The following is a 6,342-nucleotide window of genomic DNA, read 5'->3' on the forward strand; positions in this document are numbered from 1 at the left end:
GCAGCACCATTCCCTGGACCACAGTCCAGGAAGCTAGCAAGGCATGAGCCCATGAGTGAAGCCTGGATTTCTCTCCTGATGCTGCTCAGTGATGAAGTGTGACCTGGGAGTGTAAGCCAAATAAACGCTTTCTTTCCCTGTGAGTGTTTTATCACAACAAGAAAACTCAAACTAGAACATGCTAGAACTGAGAAATTCTACTTCCACTTTGTTGAGCCTTGGCTTCCACTGCCCTGAAGCCATCCATGCCTCAGTTTCCCTGTTCTAGTATACATTTACAAGACTTTGAGGGACAGACTTCTTCTTACTGTGATCATGATGAAAACCTCTGATCAATAATGTCTGTAATCTTTCAGTACAAGCAGCCCATCTCTGTGTGCTTAAAGGCATGTCTTTAATAATATATATACATATATAATTAAATTATATTTGTGTATGTGTTCTGAAAATAACTCACCCAATTCCGTATCAAACACTAGATTTTGAAGTACTAATTGTGTTAATAAAATGCACACATCAATGCCTGTGAAATTATACTATGATCCTAATCATAAAAAGCTTCATAATAGTTGCCTTTCTCTGAAGGAGAATCTCACAAACAGCGGTCAACTTTTAAGAAAAAGCAGGAAGCAAAACAAAGCCCTGTTTTGGTTAGCGGCTTATCCTTGAACTCATATCTTAACCCAGAACATGACATGAGAAGCTTAGCTTGGTCCGTTACAAAACTACAAATATCAATACAATGTATAAGAGTATAAATTATATCTTGAAATAATGGCATTATACTTAAACCCATCATTTTTTGTGAACTTTTCTCCAAGCAAAATAAAGTTGACATCTGAGACGCATTTTATTTCTTCAGTCTAACAGCAGTGCCCTGGAGTTTAGAGTCAGAATCTGAAGCTTTTGTTTCCTAAGAGTTCAGATAAAAATCTCCAAGTAGTGACATAAATAAAAACTCAGACCAAAAGCTATATACAAAACCACTTTAGTACGCTTCCAATGTAAATCTTCAACCAGAAGTCTTATTTTTCTTTTCTTTTCTCTCTTTTTTTTTTAGGGGGAAGTTGGGGGAGGGAGGGTCTAAGATAAGGTTTCTCAATGAAAAAGCCCTGGCTGGCCTGGAACTTGCTCTGTAAACCATGTTGGCCTTGATTTCACAGCACCCGGAAGGCAGAGGCAAAGGCTGGACCCCTGAGTGCAGCCAGGGGTAAGGAATCCTTGAAGAATCAGGACCAATGTAGCTTTGGCTAAAAACTAAACACAAAAGTGAACAAATCATGAAGTGCATGAGAGTTTGAACTTGGAATGTGAAGAGACCATTGTGACTGTTGACTGTATGCTTCATCTTAAATGTAAGTAACTGAACATGTCTACTAAGGGGTTTCCAGCTCCAGAAATACATTTATAGTTAAAAGTTAAAAGAACTCTTCCATAGACTTCCTTGCAAATGTACTATGAAAATCAAGTAATCTTTTGGTTTTAGTTTTAGATCCCATAGTTTTGCAAAAGAGGTTTAAGGACAATGGCAGTGTCAAACCACACACAAATTGTGTAAAATTGTTTGTACATATGAACAAAACTTTTTTAAAAATTACTCTTTCTTCAAGACTCCATTACCTGTCACATATGTTGATGAAGCAGTAAACATTTGCTACCTTATATTAATAAGAAAAGGAGGGGGCTGGAGAGATGGCTCAGAGGTTAAGAGCATTGCCTGCTCTACCAAAGGTCCGGAGTTCAATTCCCAGCAACCACATGGTGGCTCACAACCATCTGTAATGGGGTCTGGTGCCCTCTTCTGGCCTGCAGTCATAGACACAGACAGAATATTGCATACATAATAAATAAATAAATATTAAAAAAAAAGAAAAGGAAAAAAGTTTAATTGTTAGTGATGAAGAACTTGGGAATACATGGCGCCCAACAGTGAACAAAAGAAATATCCTTCAAATTGTATTTTCTTCTTAGACTGTTTCAGTCAAGATGGATGATTTGTGCATATAAGGGACTTGGCTGAGCAGAACATTTACAAGCTTTTTGGTGTCTGTAAACTCCAGCTATGTTTTCTCAGAATTCCCTCTTCTTCCAGAGGCTGCCACCATTCCTCAGGTCAGAGCCATATCTCTCTGACCTCTGTGTCTATCCTCACATCTCCTTCTCTGGCTCTGACCCTCCAGTGTCCCACTGGTCATCACTCGAATTATACTAAGTCTACCAGGATAATCTAGAGTTTTCTCTACCTCTAACATCCATAATTGTTTCTGCAAGAGTCTTTTACGATGTAAACTAAAAGATTTAGGACTCTGGTATGCATCCTTACAAGGGGACATTACTCCAGCTACCATGCAATTTTGAAGAATTAGGAGGTTGACTTTGCCGCACTAAGCTTACTATGAATTTTACAAAGGCTTACAATGAATCTGTGCTAGTTAGAATGGTTCTAGGAAAGATAAAAGTAGACAGATCCTGAGGCAAGGCTACCATGTCGGGAACTTAATATAGAACAGAAGTAGTTTTGCAAATTATGAGGGAAAGACTAATAAAGACCACTGAGACTATTATTGTCTATGCAGGAAACAATAATTAGATCTCTACTTGACCATATATGAAAGTACTTCCAGGTAGTCATTTAGACACAGGAAAAGGAAATGCAAAAGTATAGGAAATAATCTTACAAATTTATATGAGAAATATTTCCTAAACAGAACCAAAAAACACACATGGTGAGTTGTAGACATAAAAATGTGATGTCAGAATAAAAAAGCCATGCATAAAGTAAAAAGGCCTCTCTACCACTCTTGCAGTCAAAACATTAATATTTAAAATATAGAGAGAATTTCTACAAATCAATGAGAAATTATAATTACATAAGATTAACTGAAATTAATAAAAGATCTAAACATAAGAGTTAAAAACCATAATAATCTTAGGGGGAAAAGAGATCAATCTTTATAACCTTGTATTGGAAATAGTTTCTTAGGTATAACATCAAAAGCACAAATAAAACAAAAAAATGTATAAAATAAGATTCATCAGAATTTGAAAATTTTGTGTATCAGAAAACCATAATGAATTTTAAAAGGAAGCATATAAACTCAGAGAGATATTCACAAATTACATATTTGAAGCTCCTAGCATCTAGAGCACTTACAACCCAACAGAACTCATTTTTAAAATAGAAATTTTTTTTTTATTTTCGAGACAAGGTTTCTCCATAGCTTTTTTGGTTCCTGTCCTGGAACTAGCTGGAACTAGACCAGGCTGGCCTCGAACTCACAGAGATCCGCCTGCCTCTGCCTCCCGAGTGATGGGATTAAAGGCGTGCGCCACCACCACCCGGCTAAAATAGAAAATGTTTGAATAGATATTTCTCTAACAAAGTTATTAAGTGACCAGCAAGGACCTGAAAAATTCTGAAAATCATCAGCTGTTATTAAATACAACTTTAATCACACAAGGTACCAACTCTACACCTACTAGCATAACTATAGCAATATTTGATGGGAAGTAGATAACAGCAAGGGTGTGGAAGAATCCAACCTTCATGTACTGTTGACAAGAATGCAAAAACAGTGGCTGAGAGATGGTTCAGGCAGTCAAGTGCCTACCACATTAGTGTAAGTATCGAGTCCAGATCTCCAGAACACACATAAGTGGGCACGGCGTTTGTGTCTATTACACCAATGCTAAGGAGAGAGAGACAGTGGGTCCCTGCAGCTCATTGGCCTGACATGTAGCTTTGGACCAGTGTTTTGCACTTTGCACTGAAAGTTAAGTGTCTGGGGCTAAGACCCTCTTGGAAGTATTTCGGTGGTGGGGGGTGGGCGGGGAGTGGAAAGTAAGATATAAAATAAAAATAATTTTATTGGTGTAGATACTGCAGACTGTTGTCCTCACAACACTGAACAGAACTGCATATGACCCAGCATTTCCATTAGGTACCTACTCCCAAGAACTGAAACGGACTAACACAGATACCTATGTGGCAATGTTCACAAGAACACTGTTTCTTATTCTTGTGAATAAGCAAGAGATTGAAATCATCTAAATGTCAAGTGATGGGTGATTTAAAAAATATGCTGTAACCCAATATCTTTCCGTTATAGAAAGGAATGAAGTACAAGGTCAGAATGCTGAGAGGGATGTGACAGAAAAGACTGCTTATGAGTTTCAGCAGGGCACCGGGACTCTATTGGGAATCAGCCTGGAAGCCATCTGTGTAACATTCTGGCAAATCGCCTACCTACATTTTATCCATGTACTGGAACTCTAGTAGGTTGAGGTGAAAGGTGGTGGAATAATTAATATGGGGGAAGAGATGTCCAGGTAGCTCAGAATGCAGACTGTGGCTTGGGTTTTGCCACCTAATGGGGGAGTCTGGGAGCATAAAGAACAGAGAGATCCCAAATGCTTGCCTCTGGCCCAAAATGAAAAATAAAGCTGGGGCCAAGGGACGTACGGCTTTTAAAGAGAGGATGGACATTAAAACAAGTCGAGCACTTTGCATTCTGACAGTAGAAATGGTGTCTTGAGAATGCTTCAGGAATGGGCCAGACCCACCCATCCCAAGGTTTAAATCACTTGTAAGAGTTAGCTTTGAGATGAGTGATTGGGGGTGCCTTGCTCACACAGGACTGCCTACAAAAATGTTTCCCCATGTTCAGCCACCCAGGCCCTCAAAGGCCACTCTTATCCCAGGGAGCCTGACTCCTGGTTAGGCTGGTGGCAGACACTGGTGTTGGTCATATAATGCTGGTGGTGCATGGATATAAAATGCAAGAGACATGGAGCAGTATCTGTGCAGGTGGGAGGCTGAGCGACACCCTGAAAGGAAGAGTGTGGAGATGCAAGAGTGAAGTAAAAAAGAAATGCAGGGGAGACCCCAACAAGGTAGAGATGCCAGGTTTATAGAATATCTGTTGAGAAAAGATGTGGGAAACAAGAAGAGGCAGCTCAGGACTCTGCAGGCTGTGGGGACCGTGTAGGCAACCACTGAGGCTGTGGGGGCTGGGCTGCACAAGTCAGTCCCTTGGAACTCACACAGTGAGGAAGGCCAGATGTGCCAGGGCAACAGGATTTAGTGTTGGCCTGGCTGGATCTCAGCATTGCTTCTGTCCCCTGCCTGCTCTCCACATCTTACACTTGGACTGGAAATGTCTGCCCTGTTACGCCACAAATATGAATTTGCACTTTTTTGTTCTTTTCGTAGGGGCTCCAAGATAAGATATAACTTTTGAACAATGCTGTAACTGGAGCTCTTAGAGGTATAAGGACTTCTGCTTTGGGAAATGGACATGAGTTCTTGGGAGCCAGCATGGAACAGTGTGATGAGAAAACAAACCATTCTCCATAAGCTTACACTGGGTCCCTCTGGGGGTGATAGCCCGGGAGGTTTGAAAAGCTTTAGGAAGTGGGGCCTGATTGGAGAAAGCATCCCACTGAGGATGTGCCCTTGGAGGGAGCATTAGGACTCTGGCCTCTTCTTGCTGTCTCTCTGCTTCCTGGCCTCTGTGATATGCATAGATTTGCCGCACCATGCCTTACCTCAGGCCCAAAGTAAGAAGGCTAACTGACCATGAGTAAAATGTCAGAAACCGTAATAAACAAACATTTTCTCTTTAACAAATTAAACATAAAGGGAATATGGTGCAGGAGAATTGTCTGTATTCTGTCAATCCTATTTGAAATAAATGCTGATTGGCCAGGCAGGAAGTATAGGCGGGTCAACCAGGCAGGAAGTAGAGGTGGGGTGATGAGAACAGGAGAATTCTGAGAAGGAAGAAGCCCATTCCTCCCAGTCCAGCCCAGCCCACCAAAGAAGCAACAAGTGACCTACCCTGATGTGAAAGGTACTGAGCCATGTGACTAACATAGATAAGAATAATGGGTTAATATAAGCTACAAGAGCTAATAAGAAGACTGAGCTAATGGGCCAATCAGTTTTATAAATTATGGAGATCTCTGTGTGATTTTCTTTGGGGCTTGCTGGTTGTGGGGTATTGGGTGGGACAGAAACCCCAACAAGTAGGCCCTCCATGTTACAGGAATGAAGTATTAATGTATGGTACAACTGAATGAACATGGAAAATATGTAAAGTGAAAGGAGTTAGGCACAAATGTCACATGACTCCATTTATGTGAAACACTAAGAATCAGCAAACGAAGCAATTCATGTTTTCAGCGGCCCGGTAGGGAAGAGAGGGAGAAATTGCTTATGCATATGTGTTCCCTTTCTGAATGATGAAACGTTGTGCAACTCGGCAGAAGTGTGGTTGCACAACACTGTGGATAACTGGATTTCACTGGTACATTTTACTATGCCAAATGAGCAATATGCTG

Source organism: Alexandromys fortis, unplaced genomic scaffold (genome assembly GCF_014885135.2).
Source record: "Alexandromys fortis isolate MF-2015 unplaced genomic scaffold, M_Fortis_MF-2015_v1.1 scaffold_130, whole genome shotgun sequence".
Lineage (NCBI taxonomy): Eukaryota > Metazoa > Chordata > Mammalia > Rodentia > Cricetidae > Alexandromys > Alexandromys fortis.